This window comes from Grammomys surdaster, unplaced genomic scaffold (genome assembly GCF_004785775.1).
Source record: "Grammomys surdaster isolate TR1022 unplaced genomic scaffold, NIH_TR_1.0 194, whole genome shotgun sequence".
Taxonomy (NCBI): Eukaryota; Metazoa; Chordata; class Mammalia; order Rodentia; family Muridae; genus Grammomys; species Grammomys surdaster.
In genome coordinates this window covers 298506-319247 of record NW_021604639.1, presented here as the reverse complement: position 1 = coordinate 319247, position 20742 = coordinate 298506, and the positions used below count along the sequence as shown (strand labels likewise).

The 20742-nt window shown below is 38.7% G+C and overlaps 1 protein-coding gene and 1 pseudogene across 1 annotated transcript in view; one reads left to right on the top strand and one right to left on the bottom strand.

The window, feature by feature from the left end:
• The window catches only part of LOC114623159 (succinate--hydroxymethylglutarate CoA-transferase), a 638590-nt gene that overhangs the window by 346498 nt on the left and 271350 nt on the right, over positions 1–20742 (bottom strand). The gene's annotated exons all lie outside the window — the stretch shown is intronic.
• On the top strand, positions 8548–9450 carry LOC114623182 (annotated as a pseudogene).

The following is a 20742-nucleotide window of genomic DNA, read 5'->3' as shown; positions in this document are numbered from 1 at the left end:
AGGATCGGCCCTTGGGCCTCAGGGGTTCTATGCTCCAGTGCAGGGAAATGCCAGAGTGGGTTGGTGGGTAGGTGAGTACCCTCATAGAGGCAGGGGGAGGGTGGCTTGGATAGGAGGTTCCAGAGGGGAGACATGGAAAAAAGATAACATTTGAAATATAAAGAAAATATCCAATAAAAGAAACAAAAGGAAAAAATAAACAAATAATTAAAAAATTTACAAGATGACTTCAGCTGAAATGCACAGCAAAGGAGAGATAGAACCTGTAGAGACCACCTCCAGTAGATAGGCATGGCCTCCAGTTGAGCGGTGGGGCCACCCACCCATCTCATATTTTTTAAGCCAGAAATGTTTCTGTCCAAAAGAAAGACAGGGACAAAAAAATTGAGCAGAGACTGAAAGAAGGGCCATCCAGAAACGACCCCACTTGGGGATCCATTCTGTCTACAGACACCAAACCCCAATACTGTTGCTGTTGCCAAGATGTGCTTGCTAACAGGAACCTGGTGGGGCTGTTCCCTTGGAGATTCTACCAGCACCTGACCAATGCAGATGCAGATACTCGAAGTCAACCATCAGACTTAGCTCAGGGACCCTGGTGGGGAAGGTGGCAGAAGGACTGGAGGAGCAGAGGGGTATTGCAAGACCACAGGAAAAACAATGTGACCTGGCCAGACTACCCAGTGCTCACAGGGACTAGACCACCAACCAAGGAGTGAATATGCAGTGAAGGATCCCTGGTTCCAGATGCATATGTAGCAGAGGATGGCCTTGTCTGACATTAGTGGGAGGGGATTCCCTTGGTCCTGTGGAGGTTTGATACTCCATCATAGAGGAATGCTTGAGCGGTAGGGTGGGAGTGGGTGGATGGCTGGGGGAGCACCCTTATAGAGGCAAAGGGGAGGGTGGAGAGGGTAAATGGGATAGGCAGGAAGTTATGGAGGGATAACCAGGGTAGAGGATATCATTTGAGATGTAAACAACAGGAATGATTAATAAAAAAATTTTTCAAGCAGTTTATCATCACTGTGTCATGCAAATGGTTCAAAAGACCTACTCAGAAAATTTGTGTTGATAGCTAAAGGAGTGAAGCTTACTACAGAAAATTTAGGGAATATGGGAAGTTTTAATACTTATACAAGACTTTTATCAGCAGGGTTCACTTCATATTTTGGGCAAAGTGGAGCTCTATTTCATGCCATGGAAGACAGTCATTCACTTTAGAAAGGAGAATGGAGGCATAGACAGTATCTGGAACCAAAGCTGTGTGAATATGGGTGGGTCTCAGTCTCTAGATGCCACAAACTTAATCAGTAGAGATGGAAATTCTGCATTCCATCTATCCCAGGAGACTAAACACCAGCATCTTCTAAAAAGCTTCCTTGACCTAAGTCTGATGTCAAGCTTTTCTTTTATCCATGAAAGGTTTCCAGTCAAAGCGCATATTTTCATTAACCACAAACTTTCAAAAAATAAGTAAGTAAAAATGGGGAAAAATGCTGATCTAAAACAGTCAGAGCAAAAGAATCCTGAAGATAAGACAGAGGGAAGCGGAGAGTCCGACCAATAAGCTCAGCTCTGCTAGGGAGTTATGTGGAACCTCATAAACACTGTAAAGTCATGTGAGAATAAATTTGTCTCAAATGTTTAATTCTTGAATTGTGTTAAATCCAGGAAGTAGTATTTGAAGCAGACAGCACCATTTATGTTATAGACAGGTTATCTTTTCCAGTCTATCACTATCTGGGAGTAGCCATGAAACCTGATGTAATACTAATGCCCATCTTACAATTTCCAGCTGTCTAAACCCATCAGGCATCAAACCAAGTGTTCTCTTCAGAGTTCTCACAAAGTGCTTCATAATGTTAACTTCTTTGCCTACAAGGCCCATGATATTTGCTGTTCTGTCTTTACTAATCTTTGGTTACTTCTTTTTCTTGTATTATTTTGTTAATCCAAGTATTCCTTGCTGTTACTTGCTCAAATGTATTACTTAGAGAAATGGTCTCCAGAGACATATGTGTTGAAACTTTGGTTGTAGCCTGTGACCTTTATTGGGGAGAGTGAAGCATTAAACAGGTATATCTACTGGGAGGGAGGACATTAGTACTGTAGCCCAGTCCAGCCTCTTTCTGATTCCTAGCCTCTATGAACTGAACACCTTTCTCTATCACACCCCAACCACAGTATATTGCCTTGCTGCTGGCCTAAATGTGACATTATCAATCAACCAGGCACCAAAAGGTCTGAACCATGAATTAAGGTACAAAAATTTTTCAGGTATTTTAACATGGACACACTAAGCTGGCCAACAAGTTCATTTTCATGAGTTTGATATCTCTGCAGGAAACATTAGACTCTCATTTTGAGCCTTAACCTTTCTCATACCCATTTCCATTTCTAGTTCCTACAGGATTACTCAACACAGAAGCACTGTCACCTTAATAAGAATTTCCACTTGCCATCCCCTTGCTAAACTGCATTCATTTAAACCTGGTACTTCTTCCTTTTGCTCATTTATTACAGCATATATAATTGTTCTGGGGAAGCACCCCTCCCATGATAACTTTTATTTGTACATTACCATTATATCACAGCCCTGGTCTTTGAAACTTCACGTTGGACAGTGGCAACATTTGGTTTGAAACCTATGCCTCAGGGCTGAAGAGACATCTCTTGGGTTAAGAGTGTTTATTGCTCTTACAGAGGACCCATGACGGACAATTCAAAGCTGCCTGAAACTCCAGGGCCAGGAGATCCCACAGCCTGTTCCAGTCTCCACAGATGCCTGCACTCATGCACAGACAGACAGATAGATAGATAGATAGATAGATAGATAGATAGATAGATAGATAGATAGATAGATAGATAGAAGATAGATATAATAAAAAAATAAAGCCTAACGACTCATATTGCCTCCATTCAGGAGACTATCAATACATGAATGGACAAAGAAAATATGATAAATATCTCATATTAAACTCATATGTGTCTTTTTTTATAAACTTCATATATATAAGTTGTATTCTATTATAAAAATGAAATCATAGTATTTGCATGCAAATGGATGCTATTAGAGGTCATCATACTAAGCAAAAATGTTAAATTGAAAGTTTAACAAACTTTTTAAATATTGCCTTTTTCCACACACTCATGCATACACATACAAAATAAAAGGGAGCTATAAGAAAAGGAATGTGTGTAGTGGGAACCAGAAGAAAGGAGAGAGTATACAGGAAAATATGATCAAAGTACATAATATACAGAAGTAAAATTTTTAAATAAAATCTAAGAAATAACATGTTATCTTTAATCATTCTCTTTCCAATACATCAGTAAAATTAAATCAGATTTCTTTAACTATCTTCTTTCCAAGGTCTACAACCTGCTCTAGCAGAAAAGCCATGCATTCCTGATTGTTTAACATATTCTCAAAACTATTCTGGACACTTGCAGGCTCCCAGAGACTGGACCACTAACCAAAGAACATACGTAGGCTGGACCTAGGTCTCCCACACATGTGTAGCAGATGTGCAGCTTGGTTTCATGTGGGTACCCCAACAACAGGAACAGGGGCTGTCTCTGACTCTGTTGCCTGCATGTGGGTCGTGGTCCTTCAATGGGGCTGCCTTGTCTGGCCTCAGTGGGAGAGGATACCTAGTCCTGCAGTGACTTGATATGCCAGGGGGTTAGGGGGGGTCTCCCCTTTATCAGAGGAGATGGGGAGGGAGACAGGGAGGGAGAGGGGGAGGGAGAGGGGCAAGGAGCTATGTGATGGGAAGAGTGGGAGGAGGAGGAGCTGCAATCAGGAAGTAAAATGAATAAATAATTAATGGAGAAAAAAAGAATAACTGTTTTTAGATACTCTGAAACTTTAAATGACAATTTAAATGATCAAAGATAGAGCTGAAATACAGAGGCATATATCCCATTTATAAGAATGTTTAACAATACATAAGAGAACATAAATAAACTTTTGTGGATATAAATATATATATATATATTTATACACACACACACACACACACAGAGACACATATAGTTGACAAACAAACCCAGAATTTTTGCATGTTAAACAAGGATGGAGAGACAGAAGAACAGGGAAATGGAAGGAAGTAAAGAAACTAAAAAAGAAAAGGTAAGTGTTTGAAAACTTAAATATTCTACAACAGTAACAAAAATTTTACTCTAAAGCCAAAGGCCATGCAGTAGCCACTACTTGTCCTCTGCTTGGCTCCTAGCAGCACAGCTCAGTGAGTGCATGCTGCTGAGCTCCAGTCTCAGAGGCTTGATGAGACAGCTGAAGACCAGCATCTCAGAACTGCATTCATGTTTATGTACCTGGCACCAGACGAAATACTCTGCCTCTATTATTTCTAGTCCTCATAACTTCATGAAGAGTATTATAGTTCTCACATTTGAGGAGGCTACGGTGTAGACAGCTCAGCTGGACCGCAGTATGGATCACAAGTCTCAAAGCTCTCAGCTTGTGGGCTTTAAACAGTTTTTGCTTGGGGTTTTTGTATGTTTGCTTTTTGGCTTTCTGACCTCAATTTGTAGGGTGAAATTTAATGAGAACCCAAACTCTAGCATATAGCTCCACCCTTAAGCTATCAATATTGAAACTACTGTTTATCCTTAAGGTTTCAATGGAAAATGGAGGCACTTTGTACTGAAGGAATTGCCTGGACCTTGCCATTCCTGTCTTCTTTCCAGATGGCTGATTATGGACCCTGGAGCTGTGAAATGTCATGTCTCTGCAGCAACAACCCTGAACTGATTCATTTGCTTGCATTTTGAAGATTAAATCATGGAAGCTTTAGTAGGATTCAAATTCAAGTTGGCATTCTAGGGCAGGGTTCATCTTGCAGCACAGCACTGCCATATCTGGAAGATAACAGCAATCAGTGATCACTAACATTTACTGAGACAAGACTGATTTTAATCTTAACATCATCCATGTCTGAGCTCCAGAGTTAGCTGTTTACCCTCTCTGCATTCCAAGTTGTCCATGTTTTAGGAAAAGTAAAATAGCTACAAATTACTTATGGTAGGACATGATAAGTAACCAACATTTGCTTGGAAGCAATTCCACTTATAATAAAAACATGCATAATAAACACTCCCGTGATTACAGATCTCTGTTGGAATGCTAGTGGGCTCTACAGTAGCGCAGTCTGTTACTAATCTGCCGGGATTTTATGGTCACAAAACTTAAAGTTTCTGGGACTTCTAAAAAATATTTTTAACTTAATTTTTGTTGTTATCATTTGTTTGTGCCTTTTTCCTATAAAGCATCTTTGTACTGAGGTCTCTAGGGATTTAGTGATGACTGGATTCAGGAATTGCACTTGGTCCTCATTATGTTTTGAGCTCCACCATAGGGAAGGATGAGGCAGAGAGTCAAGCTGAGCAGGAAACAATAAATCAGACTTTTACCAGGCCAACAACTAGGACACTTAGAAACTATTTAAAGAGGTACCAACAAACACTGTTCATGGAGAGGCTAAAGAGGTTAACGGTTTCTTTTTCATCTCATCTTAAGAGTTGAGTGTAAGGACAAAGCCTCAGCTCTTAATGGTAATGAGAGTAGGCGTGGTGACCTTGTGTAGTCATAGTTGGATGAAGCCTGCACATCTCCCCAGAATTTCATAAGTGATCAGAATGTGTGGAACCCATGTCAAATCTATAGCTAGATGAGTCCCATGTACCTCTACCCACAGAAACATGTCTTCTGTTATTGCCTGACAAGATTTTTACGGTACTCAAAAAGTATCTTTCCATTTTTTCAGAGTTTTCCTAATAAAAGGCAAAGTGTCAGTGAACCCATAAGTGCATCAGTCCTGCTATACATGAAAAATTGTTGCCTTGAAACAGTTGTGCACAATCTTTGCCTCTTAGACTCTTTCTGCCTTCTCTTCTGCATAGATTCCTGAGCCTATAAGGAAAGGGTCTGATAAGGACACCCAGCTTAGTGCTGAGTTTTCCAAAATCTGTCATTTGCTGCATACTGTCCAATTGTGGGTCTCTGTGCTAACTGGCATCTGCAGCAAGAGGAAACTTCTCTGATGAAGGTTGAGGTCTAGCAATATGTTATTAGGAGTTAGATCCCTCTATAATATTTACACAAGTTAAAGACAGACAGATATTCCAGCATTAAAGAGTAAGGGTAGGTACAAATTCCCACCCATAGCCAAGAAGCTATTAGCAGTTGATACTTGTTGGTAGAGGGAAAATCAGTTTTCTTCAATGGAGTGAATATTTGGCCAAAAAAAAATCTTACTTCATACCTCTGCCCATTTTCTTTAGGTTTAATTTTAGTTTTAGTTTTAGAGTTGTTGTTGTTGTTGTTATCATTGTTGTTGTTACTGTTGTTTGAGAAAGAGAGAACTGACATGAAGTTTGGTGAATAGGGGTAGGGTTCTATCTAGGAGTATTTAAAAGATGGGAGAATATGATCAAAGAACACTATGTGAAAATGCCTTAAATATTTTTTAAAGAAGGTAGAATCTGTGACACAAATATAAAAATATGGACTTCTTTTTTTTTAAGTAGTAGTAGTAGCAGTTTATAGAGGAGTGAAGAAACTCATTCTCTCCTTTAAGTGAGATACAAGGATCATACTTAGATCATTAGGTTTTTGCTACAAAAACAGAATTTATGCTGTCAAGCATGCAGACAGGTGTTTTATGTGCTGAGCCATCTCACCAGCCCTATGTCATTCTTTTAGTTTCTAAACATAGGGCAGAGAAAATTTTATCAATATGTACTAAGTTATCATGTATTAGAAAAATGAACATGATGCTATTAAAAGTCAATAAATGTCAAAAAAAAGTTACATAGGAAAGGTGCTCTTCCATTCTGGTCTCCCTGATCCTGCTACTGCCTGCTTTAGCACCCCTCCTCTCAACCTGTCTCCTTTCCTTTGGCAGACGCCTGCCTGCTACCCCTGCCTACCAAAGACCCTGTAGCAACTGACTGGCTCAAACCCAGGGAGACTCACCTATGTTCTCCCTTCATCTTCCATTACAGTTCCCCTGTAAGGATGTAACACCATTATCTATGACAGATGATACTCTCACACTTCTCTCATCCTTTGAGACTCACAGTACCCAAGCTCAGCTTCCTACAAGGACATTATAGCAACTATATGAGGTAGACCTAGTTGTGTCCTCATTCGTCTTCTGTCCAGTTGTCCATAGTACATCCAACTTCCAGCTCGTGACTGAATCCCACATTGATCTCCAATCAAGAAAAATCCCTGAACTATTGTTTTCCTGCACCCTGCCTCCAATATCCATACATAGCAATAGTTGCACATTGTCTGTACAATTCTGTCTGATTGGTCTTGCTGCACTTTGCTTCAGGCTCTAGGCTTGGCTCTTATCCTATAACCTGTAAAAGAGCCCTGCTTGATCAGCCCTCCTGACCCTCGCCTACTCCTACCACATAAAATATCCAAGTCTACCCTTGAGGGCACAACATATGCCAAGGTGTAGTCTAGTAAGTTTGCTGAACTCTAGCTCCCATGCACCCTCTGAGTGTCCAGAAATATCTCTGGTTACACATCTATGTGAGCCTTATAATTCCCTGGAACCACATCTGCTCCCCAGCATCCTCAAAGCTCAAGCCTCGCTCATAGTGACCGGATATGCTGTTCTATGTCAAGGCAGTCTAGAAACTCATAGGAGACACAACACCAACAAAAGAAGTCCACATGCCCAGGTCACATTTAAGAAAAACCATACAATATGGAAGGCTAAGACAGTATACTTCCCACATAGTCCACCACTCGATACAAATGTTCCCCAATGAAGCTAACCTAGATCAATCCCAGAACACAAAAACTTAGAAGAAAAACCATAATTTCATCAAAGAACCCAAGGACTTTAAAGACACAGATAACCCAATATACTTAAATAATGAACTAAAAAGAATTGCCTGACCAATGCCCGAGAAAATGAAACCATAAGGCTGAACAAGATGACAAAGACAATGCAGGATTGTAAAATCAAGTTCCATACAGGTAATACTGAACAAAACTCAAGCTGAAATGAAGATGAAAATGAAAACCTCAATATTGCAATTTTAAAAGTCAGCTGTGGGGGAGGCTCGCCAGGAGAATAAATTATGCAGAAGATAAAATAGCAGGACTCAAAGATAAAATAGAGGTTTTATACCACACAAAATAAATTATTATAAAAAGTAAAAATAAACACAGGAAAGGAGAGTTTAGGAACTATGAGATACCATGAAAAGACCAATCTTCAAATTATAGGCACAGATGAAGGAGAAGGATCCCAGGTCAATGGCATAAATCACAGCATCAGCAAGCTCATAAAAACCTTCTCCATTCTAAGGAAAGGTACCTATACAGATACAAGATGTACAGGAACACCAAACCAGAAAAGAATGCCCTCATGTCATATTACAGTTAAAACAATAAATACACAGAAAAGGAAAGGGTGTTGAAAGCTGTAACAAGTTTTTTCCCCCTAGCACGGCCAATTCAGCAGGTCTGCATGGAGCCGAGGTTGCGGGTCTCTGTTTCGCAGGATGGGGTTCATGAAAGTTGTCAAGAAAAAGGCCTACTTTAAAAGATACCAAGTGAGATTTAGAAGGCGATGAGAGGGTAAAACTGACTACTATGCACGGAAATAATGGGTGATCCAGGACAAGAATAAGTACAACATACCCAAATATAGGATGATAGTTCGTGGAACTATCAGAGATATCACCCGCCAGATTGCATATGCCCGTATAGAAGGGGATATGATCGTCTGCGCAGCATATGCACATGAACTTCCAAAATACGGTGTGAAAGTTGGCCTGACAAATTATGCTGCAGCCTATTGCACTGGCCTCCTGTTGGCTCGCAGGCTTCTGAATAGGTTTGGCATGGACAGGATCTATGAAGGCCAGGTGGAGGTGAATGGAAATGAATACAATGTGGAAAGCATTGACGGTCAGCCTGGTGCCTTCACTTGCTATTTGGATGCAGGTCTTGCCCGAACTACAACTAGCAATAAAGTTTTTGGAGCCCTGAAGGAAGCTGTGGATGGAGGCTTGTCTATCCCTCATAGTACCAAATGATTCCCTGGCCATGACTCTGAAAGCAAGGAGATCCATGCAGAATCATGGTCATGGAAGCACATCATGGGTCAGAATGTGGCAGACTACATGCGCTACCTAATGGAGGAAGATGAAGATGCGTATAAGAAACAGTTCTCACAGTACATCAAGAACAACATAACTCCATACATGGAGGAGATGTATAAGAAAGCTCATGCTGCTATCTGAGAGAATCCAGTCTATGAGAAGAAGCCTAAGAGAAAAATAAAGAAGAAGAGGTGGAATCATCCCAAAATGTCTCTTGCCCAGAAGAAAGACTGGGTTGCTCAAAAGAAGGCAAGCTTTCTCAGAGCTCAGGAACGGACTGCTGAAAGCTAAAGCAATTTTCTATGAAGATATTTTTCATAAAGACAATAAACAGATTGATCAAGAAAAAAAAAGCTGCAACAAAACACACACATACACACACACACACACACACACACACACGCAAACCAACATATAAAGGAAAATCCATCAGAAAAAGAGGTGGTTTCTCACTGATAATTTAAAAGCTTTAAGAGTATGAACCAATGTTCTTCTAGTTCTAAAAGAACACAAGTACCAACTTAGTTTAGTGTACCCAGCAAAACCATCCTCCACAGATGACAGAGAAGGAAAAACGGCACATGGTACAAACAGGCTAAAAGAAATACGCACATTCTATCAAGCCCTGCAGAAGTAACATTGCAGACTGAAGAGAGGTATAAGCATAGACGTAAGACTGTAGAAAGAAAACAAGTGATAATACAACTGCTAAAACACAAAATACAACTAGGAACACAAACAGAAAATAGAAAAAAAATTACAAAACGACTGTTATCAGCATACACTTTCAATAATATTTTAAAACAAAAGACACAGGCTAACTTAATGGATTGAGAAATAAAACCTATATCCTTGTTGTCTAAAAGAGACTCAGCTTGAAATATGTACAACCTTAAAGTAAAAAAACTGGAAAAAAAGAAGGACTTCAAACAAATCAGACCTTAAAGCAAACAAGCTATCCCAACATTAACAAAAATAGACTTTAAGCCAAAACTAAAAAACTAGATGTTTTTTAAAAATATTTCATTCTAATTAAGAGAATGATTAATCAAAAAGACATTACAATCTTAAGCACATACACACCAAACTTTGTGGTACTCTATTTCTTATAAAGCAAACTTCTGGATTTAAAGACACAGATTAATACCAAATACATTAAGACTATGTGATTGCATTTTCCCCAAAATAAGTAAGAACCAGCGAGATTACATTATATCATGGATCAAATGGACCTGATATGTATACACAGAATAGTCTACCCAAATCTTAAAACACAAAGTACATTCTACTCAGAAGCCCATGGAAGCTTCTCTAAAATAGATCAGATCCTAGAACACACAGACACACATGTATATACACACATGCACAAAATAACAAATGCAATAAAATTTAAAATCAAGAGCAAACAAAGTTCTACTAAGTATACAAACTCATGAAGATTAAACAACTTATCACTGAATGACAAATGGGTGAGAGAAGAAATCAAGACAGAAATAAAAAAAAAGCAAAACAAAACCCTGGAACTAAATAAAAATGAAAACACAACACAGCAGACCATCCACACACTTGAGACACATTCCTATGAAGGAAATTTATAGCTTTAAGTGCCTACATTAAAAAATCAGAAACAGCACAAATAAATGACTTAATGATATAACTCAAAAATTTGGAAAAACAAGAATGAAACAAACCCAAATCTAGTAGATGGCAAGAAATAATAAAAATCAGAGCAAAAACTTAATGAAATAGAAACAAAGAAGATAATGTTAAGAATTAAAGACTCTAATAAGCCTGTTGTTGGAGGGGAAAAAAAACAAGATCCACAGACCCTTAGCCCATCTACTGAAAAAAAAAAAAGGGAGCTGGCCTAGTTTAACAGATTCAAAGGAGGAGGGGAACATTACAACAAACACCATGTTATAGTGAAATACGTTTAAATGCCTGCACTCTATTATGCTGAAAATTTTAAATACACAGCCAAGTTTCTAGATTTACCCAAACTATGAAACATAAACTAGAAGGAGATCAACCACTTAAACATACAAATAAAAACTGTGAAATAGTAATAAAACAGTCTCCCAAACACGGCCCATGACCAGAGGGATTCATTCTAGAATTCTACCAGACGTTCAAAGAACTGTAGCCAATACACTCGGGAGGGAGGGAGGGAGGGAGGGAGGGAGGGAGGGAGGGAGGGAGGGAGGCAGAGAGAGAGACAGAGAGAGACAGAGAGAGACAGAGAGAATCAAAATTGCTTCTTTGAAGCCAATGCTACATACAAAACAATGACAACAAGACAACAGAAAAAGAAAAAAGACCAATATCTCATATGAACATAGATATAAAAATATTCAGTAAAATACCTGAAAACCAAATACAGACATATATAAAGGACATCATGCACCATGATCAGGTTGGCTTTATTACAGTGATATAAGGATAGTTCAACATATGTAGAGCAATCAACATAATAAATCATATAAGTGAACTTAAAGAGAAAAATCACATGACATCTCAGTAGATTCCGAAAAGACCTTTGACAAATCCATCATGTCTGCATGATAAAAGTTCTAGACACTGAGGAAAACTGAAGAGAACTACCTCAGCATAATAAAAGCTATATAAGAGAAACTCACACAAAACATCATCCTAAATCCATAAGACCATATATAGACTGAGTGGAAGAAAATAAAATAATAAAGGTATTACTACATCAGATTTCAAGATACATTAGAAAGCTATGGTAATAAGAATAGTGTGATACTATAAAAAAAAACAATACAAAACAAAGACAAAACAAAACAAAAAAAAGACCAGCAGAATGAAACAGAAAACTCAAACACTTGAACATGTAACCATGTAACTACAGCCATCTGATTCTTGACAATATGTCAACAAAATATTTACTGGAAAAGAAAAGATAGCACAGTTAACAAATGGTGCTAGAAAATGGTATGTCTACATGTAGAAAAACATAATTAATATCAATCAATTTACATGTACATCAACTCCAAACAAAGCAGATAGAAAACATAGGCAGTACCCCACAGGATACAGGTGTAGACAGGGGCTTTCAGAGTAAGATGACATACTACAGCTAGGAAACGGAAACAATCCTAATATCCTTCAATCAATGAATGGATAGTGAAAGTGTGCTCCATACCCACACTTAATACTATTTAACTGTATAGAAAAACTGAAATCATGACTTTTCAAGTAAAAGAATACAATAGAGAAGATCATACTGAGTGAGTGAATCCAGACGCAGAAGGAAAAATACATGTCTCTGTTTTCTGTAGTTCCTAACTACAAATCTTCAGATATTAGGATATAACCTGCAGAAACCACAAGAACCAGGACAGTAAACTGTAATCACAGGGTTATGAGAGCACTAAAGATGAAAATACCAGGCTAGAGGTGATTTGAAAGTATAAATAGGAAAGTGGAGGGCTTTAAGTGGAGAGGAGAGATGGAAGTCAATACAAAAGGAGAGCAAGGAATAAATACCACTAAGGATGTTTGAGAAGTCATAAGAGAGAATATAACTTTATATTTACCTAAAATTAACTATAATCCATATAAGTGTATGTATATACACATGTATACACTTGAAATAAAGTTATGCCATATGTGGTAATAATGCTCCTCATAAGAGCAATAGACAATCTAACAAAAACTCTAGTATCAGATATGAAAAATCCCACTTTGAATTGTTGCCAAGGGAGTCCAAGAGGCTCTTTTTTTTATTGGATAACTTCTTTATTTACATTTCAAATGTTATCCCCCTTTCCTCTTTCCCCTCCGAAAATCCCTTATCCCACCTGAACTCTGCTTCTGCTTCTAGGAAAGTGTTCACCACACATCTACTCACTCCTGTTTCCCTGTCCTGGCATTCCTTTACACTGGAACATCTAGCCTTCATAGGACCAAGGGGCTTTCCTTCCACTGATGCCCAGTAAGACCATCCTCTGATACATATGTGGTTGGATCCATGGGTCCCTCCACGTGTATCCTGGTTGGTGGTTTAGTCCCTGGGAGCTCTGGGTGGTCTGGTTGCTTGATGTTGTTGTTCTTCCTATGGGGTTGCAAACCCCTTCAGCTCCCACTCATTCCTTTCTGTAACTCCTCCATTTGGGATTCCATGCTCAGTCCAATGGTTGGCTACGAGCATGGTCTCTGTATCTGTCAGGCTCTCTCAGAGCCTCTCAGGAGACAGCTATATCAGGCTCCTGTCAGCAAACACTTGTTGGCATCCAAATAGTGTCTTAGGTTTGGTGACTAAATATGAAATGGGTCCCCAGGAGGGGCAGTCTCTGCATGGCCTTTCCTTCAGTCTCTGCTCCACACTTTGTCTCCATATTTCCTCCTGTGAGTATTTTCTTCCCCATTCTAAGAAAGACTGAAACATCCACACTTTCGTCTTTCTTCTTCTTGAGCTACATGTGGTCTGTGAATTGTATCTTGAGTATTCTGAATTTTGGGGCTAATATCCATTTATCAGTGAGTGCATACCATGTGTGTTCCTTTGGGATTGGTTACCTTACTCAGGACGATATTTTATAGTTCCATCCATTTGCCTAAGAATTTCATGAAGTCATTGTTTTCAATAGCTGAGTAGTACTCCATTGTGTAAATGTACCACATTTTCTGTATCCATTCCTCTGTTGAGGGACATCTGGGTTCTTTCCAGCTTCTGGCTATTATAAATAAGGATGCTATGAACATAGTGGAACACGTGTCCTTATTACATGTTGGAGCATCTTCTGGGTATATGCTCAAGAGTGGTAGAGTTGGGTCCTTAGATAGTACTATGTCCAATTTTCTGATGAACTGCCAGACGGATTTCCAGAGTTGTTGTACCATCTTGTAATCCTACCAAAAATGGAGGAGTGCTCCTCTTTCTCCACATACTTCCCAGTACCTGCTCTCACCTGAGTTTTTCATCTTAGCCATTCTGGGGCAGGATTAATATAGTAAAAATGGCCATCATGCCAAAAGCAATCTACAGATTCAACGCAATCCTCATCAAAATTCCAACTCAATTCTTTATAGAGTTAGAAAGAGCAATTTTCAAATTCATTTAGAATTACCAAAGACCCAGGATAGCAAATACTATTCTCAACAAAAAAGAACTTCTGGGGCAATCACCATCCCTGACCTCAAGCTGTATTACAGAGCAATAGTGATACAAACTGCATGATATTGGTACAGAGACAGGTAGGAAGATCAATGAATAGAATTGAAGACCCAGAAATGAACCCACACACCTATGGTCACCTGATCTTTGACAAAGGAATTAAAACCATCCAGTGACAAAAAGACAGCCTTTTTAACAAATGGTGCTTGTTCAACTGGAGATCAGCATGTAAAAGAATTCAAATTGATACATTCTTATCTCTTGGTACAGAGCTCAAGTCCAAATGGATCAAGGACCTCCACATGAAAACAGATACACTGAATCTAATAGAAGAGAAAGTAGGGAAGAGCCTTGAACACATGGGCACAGGGGAAATTTTCCCGAACAGAACACCAGTGGCTTATGCTCTAAGATCAAAAATAGACAAATGGGACCTCATAAAATTACAAAGCTTCTGTAAGGCGAAGGACACTATCAATAGGACAAAATGGCAACCAACAGATTGGGAGATCTTTATAAATCCTACATCTGATAGAGGGCTAATATACAATATACACAAAGAACTGAAGAAGTTAGACTCCAGAGAATCAAATAACCCCATTTAAAAATGTGGTACAGAGAGATGGCTCAGCAGTTAAGAGCTTTGACTGCTTTTCCAGAGGTCCTGAGTTCAGTTCCCAGCAACCACATGTTGGCTCATAACCATCTGTAAAGGGATCTGAGGCCCTCTTCTGATGTGTCTGAAGAGAGCCACAATGTTGTCACATACATAAAACAAACAAATAAATCTTTTTTTAAAATGGGATACAGAGCTAAAAAAAAAAAATTCTCAACTGCGGAATATCAAATGGCAGAGAAGCATCTAAAGAAATGTTCATTATCCTTAGTCATCAGGGAAATGCAAATCAAAACAACCCTGAGATTCCACCTCACACCAGTCAGAATGGCTAAGACCAAGGGACTCTTAAAACAATACAATTCCTGGTGCCCCTTGACTGCCTCCTAGAAATTGAAAGTAAATCCCTGTTGCTAAATACACCATGTACTTCAGACATAGGGCTTAAATGAATCAAGGTAGTCCTGGCCCCAAAGTCTCCTCCTTGGGAACTATCTCCATAATATCAGAAGTTGTTGTGCAAAATGCCAAAAGAAGAGATGTAATTAATAGTTTTACCAAGTTGATGATGCCTATAAACCAAAACAATGCTCATTACTACAAGATATGCCTAAAGGTCTAATAGTGATACATATATCTTGATGGTAACATGTTTATTTGAATTTAAGACCCACTTAATGAGTGTCTTTCTATTGGTGCTATAGTATTTACATTATATTTTTATGTCTTGTTATTTATACTACAGATTTTACATTATATCTCTGTACCTCTATGATATAATATTTTGACTATATGTCAAATTATTATTCTATTCATATTATATTACTTATATCACATCTTTGCATCTCTGTATTCAGACTATAATATTTTGACTACATCTGTACATCTACCACTATTTGTACTATACTATTAATATCACATCTGTGTTTCTCTATTCATCTTGAGTTATTTATATCATATCTGTTTATCTCTCTATTCATAGTAGAGTATATTACATCTGTCCACCTCTCTATTTATGCTAGAGATTTACATTACCTTGTGCATCTTTATAATCATACAATATTTGTATTCATCTGTGCATCTTTTCATTTTACTGAATTTATAGTAAACGTATTTTTCATTGAATTACTAAGTAACATAAGTAACATATTAGTATTTGTACATTTTATACTACAGTTTCTTTTCTTATTTCTGATGTTAATTTGTCTATCACCTATGTCATTCATGGATATGTCCTCATTTATTTTATCCAGTAAACATATTCTTGTTTAAGTGTACTATAGTGGTTTTTTGCTTTGATGTTGTGGTTTGAACATGATGTACTCATAGTTTCTGGTATCTGAATCCTTGACCTCAGACAATGGGCATGAAGCTAGACAATTTGACATTTCTCCTGCTTGCTTTTGGTCTTGTTCCCTCTCTATGTCCCATTACTCCATTAGGAGTAGTAAAGTATACTATGTTAAAAGTATTTCATTTGCTTTTTTATTTTATGGTGGTTTACAATTAATAGATTGCCTGGAGTCTCAGAAGAGACTTGGGTTTCTGTATTTTAAACAGGGTTATGATTGTGAATGACTATGGGGAGTTTCAAAGTTAGACTAAATGCATCTTGCATTAATGAGATGGCCACAGAACTATGGGGTCCAGAAAGTAGAATGTGGTTTGAAACCATAGTCTCGGGCCTTTGAGTATTCAGTCCCCATTGGTGGCACTGTTTGGAGAGGTTTAGGAGATAAATTCTGATTGGAGGAAGTATAGCCCTGGAGGCAGACTTTGAGAGTTTAAAGACTGGTGCCATCCCCAGTTTTCCCTCTCTACTTTTTGCTTGCAGTTCATGATGTAAACTATTGGCCATTATGCTCATTGCTTGCTGCCAAGCTTCCCAACTTTTTTCTTGGAACCAAAACCCACAAAACCTCTTCTTTTTATAAATTGCTTTGGTCATAATGTTTTGCCACAGCAATATAAAAGGAACTGATACAATTGGCATGTGTGTGAGGCAAAGTCTCACAAGTCCAGGCTACATGGAACTAAAAAATCATCCAACCTTATCCTCTTGAATAGCAGGATGACAGGTATGTACTACTGGGCCTGGCTAATACCATTCATTTTCCTCCTGCCAATGATCCCTTCTCTCCAGTGTTTCCAATACACACACTGTTTCTGTGTGCACTATCCATTTCCTTGTAACATGTCTTTGCTTCCCTAGGGAACATAGAGAGAGGTAGAAATGCTGAGTTGCAGACACATTTTATTATGTTATCTTTGACCAAACAGTTCTCTAAAAGATTCTACACTCACAGGTACTTCTACCACAGCCCACATTCTTACCTCTGTTGCTACCAGAGTTCAAGTTCTGTTAGTCTAATGCATATGGAGTGATATCTTATGGCTATATAAGCTGTATTTTCCACAGAAATAGAAATAAATAGTAATACAGAAACCACAAAATATTGGACATTATTTTATTTCTTTTCCTTTGGATGTCATGAGATTATCAGAACTGCTGAATAATCACAGCAAGTATATTTGCCAAATATATGCTTTCCTATTTTCCTATTTTCTAATTTACTTCTACACTACAGATTGCTTTTTTTTTCTTCTGATGTATGTTTTCATATAGAAAAAAGTTTATGTTATGTGTGGTGTTGTGATGTGGAGAAATGCAGGGATATGAGTTTGGATGGGTATGTGTATGCATGCACGGTCTCTCTCTCTCTCTCTCTCTCTCTCTCTCTCTCTCTCTCTCTCTCTGTGTGTGTGTGTGTGTGTGTGTGTGTACACACACGCACGTGGGTGCGCACATGTGGGTGTGTACAAAGGACAAGGGAGAACATTAAATATCTTTTTTTACTTGCCATCTTAATCTGTTACTGATTCTAAAGCTGTTCCTTTTTTAATCATTTTATTCATTTACATTTCAAATGATATCGCCCTTCCTGGTTACCACTCCACAGACTCTCCATCCCATCGCTTCCCTCCCCCCTTCCCTTTGCCTCCATGAGAGTGCTCCTCTACTCACTCACCCACTCCTGTCTCACCACTCTAGCATCCCTCTATGCTAGGGCATCCAGCCTCCACAGGACCAAGGGTCTCCCCTTCCATTGATGTCAGATAAGGCCATCCTCTGCTACATAGGTATCTAGAACCATGGATCCCTCTATGTGTACTCTTTGCTTGGTGGTTTAGTCCCTGGGAGCTCTGGGTGTTCCAGTTTATACTGTTTGCAATCCCCTTCAGCTCCTTCAGTCTTTCCCCTAACTCTTTCATTGGAGTCCCTGGGCTCAGTCCAATGGTTAGCTGTGAGTATTTGCATCTGTATTTGGTCAGGTGCTGGTAGAATCTCTCAGGGAACAGCCATACCAGGCTCCTGTCAGCAAGCACTTTTTGACATCAGCAATACTGTAGAGGTTTGGTGTACACACATTGGAATGATCCCTAGGTAGGACAGTTTCTAGATACCCTTTCCTTCAGTCTCTGCTCCATGTTTTGTCCTTGCTTTTCCTTTGGACAGTAACATTTCTGGATTAAAAATTTTGAGATGGTGGTGGGTGGCTCCATCCCTCAAGTGGAGACCATGCCTATCTAATGGAGATGGTCTCTACAGATTCTGTCTCCCCTCGATTGAGTATTTTTGTTAAAGTCATTTCATTGGGGTCCTGGGAACCACTCCCTTCCCTGGCATCTGAGATGTTCCAGTGGCTACTCCAGTTCCCCATCCCCCCATTGCTATATACTTCTATTCAGTTTTCTTACCCTCTCTACTTCTCTCCTGTCCCTTCACATACCTGATCCTGCCCCCCTTTTTACCCTCCCCTTTCCTCTCTTCTTCCCATGTCCCTCTATCCCTCTATATCCTGTGATTATTCTGTTCTCTTTTCTATGTAGGATTGAAGCATCTACACTTTGGTCTTCCTTCTTCTTAAGCTCCATATGGTTTGTGGGTTATACTGTGGGTACTCTGAACTTTTGGGCTAATATCTACTTATCAGTGAGTATATACCATGTGTGTTCTTTTGTTTCTGGTTACCTCACTTGGGATGATATTTTCTAGATCCATCCATTTGCCTAAGAATTTCATGAAGTCATTGTTTTTAATAGCTGAGTAGTATTCTATTGTGTAAATGTATCAATTTTTTTGTATTCATTCCTCTGTTGAGGGACATCTGAGTTGTTTCCAGCTGCTGGCTATTATAAATAAGGTTGCTATAAACATAGTAGAGCATGTGTCCTTGTTATATGTTGGAGCATGTTTTGGGTATATGCTCAGGAATGGTATAGCTGGGTCCTCTTAGCCATTCTGATTGGTGTAAAGTGGAATCTCAGGGTCATTTTGATTTACACTCCCCTGATGACTAGGGATAGTGAACATTTCTTTAAATGTTTCTCAGCCATTTGTATTCTTCAGTTGAGAATTCTCTGTTTATTTCTGTTCCCCGTTTTAAATAGGGTTATTTGGTTCTCTGGAATCTAACTTCTTGACTTCTTTGCATATTTCGGATGTTAGTCCTCTATTGGATGTAGGGTTGGTAAAAATCTTTTTCCAATCTATGGGTTGTCATTTTGTCCTATTGACAGTGTCCTTTGCCTTACAGAAGCCTTTCAATTTTTGGAGGTCCCATTTGTCAATTGTTGATCTTATAGCAAGTCTCTGAAGAAAAAAAATTGAAAAAGACCTCATAAGATGGAAAGATCTCCCATGTCCATGGATTGTCAGGAATAACATAGTAAAAATGGCTATCTTACCAAACGAAACCTAAAAATTCAGTGCAATCCCCATCAAAATTCAAATTCAATTCTTCGCAGAGATAGAAAGATTCATAAGTTCATCTGGAATAACAACAAACCCAGGATAAAGAAAACCATTATCAACAATAAAAGAACTTCTAGGGGAATCACCATCCCTGACCTCGAGCTGTACTACATAGCAATAGTGATAAAAACTGCATGGTATTGGTACAGAGACAGGCAGGTAGATCAATAGAATAGAATTGAAGACCCAGAAATGAACCCATGCACTGATGGTCACTTGATCTTTGACAAAGGAGCTAAAATCATCCAGTGGAAAAGAGACAGCATTTTCAACAAACAGGGCTGATTCAACTGGAAGTCGATACGTAGACGAATGCAAATAGATCCATTCTTATCTCCTTGTACAATGTTCAAGTCCAGATGGATCAAGCTCACTGTTTCAAATCAGTTGTGCTGGGTAGTTATCTCTCAGGATCCACCTTATCCCAACCTCTAATGGTATGGTCACAGGCTCATTTGGCTATGCTTGGTTTTAATATAAGTAATAGATTTCATCTTTGGTCCTGATGCTTGTACAGCAATAATTCACCCAGTAAGCATTTTTTCCAGCCAAAACTTTTACTTTTAATGTAGTCAAATTATTATTCTTGTGCTGAAGAATTCTAGCTTTTATAATGCTTTGAGAAATAACAGTACCTAGTTCATACAATTGTTATGAGAAATTAAATGGACATATTGTGGACATTTAGAATAGTATGAAGTTAACTGCTGTTTTAGTATTAGACATATACAACTAAGCTAACATTATGGGGAGAAAATTATTGGCAGGGAAGTGGCAGTTATTGGAATGGGAATTTTAGAAATAAAATTTTGATAGTGGGCTGTATTCCTACAGGAAATTATCTTTAGACAAATCTGAATAAACCCAAACCAAGCCAGTGAGCCTGTACAAGATCCAGGCTGGAATCTCCAGCTCTATAACTATAAACAGGCTTGTGACACTTCTGTAACCCACAGAGAAACAGCTGGAATTTGTTGGTCAGTATTCTACCATAAACAGAATCATGGGTTTAAT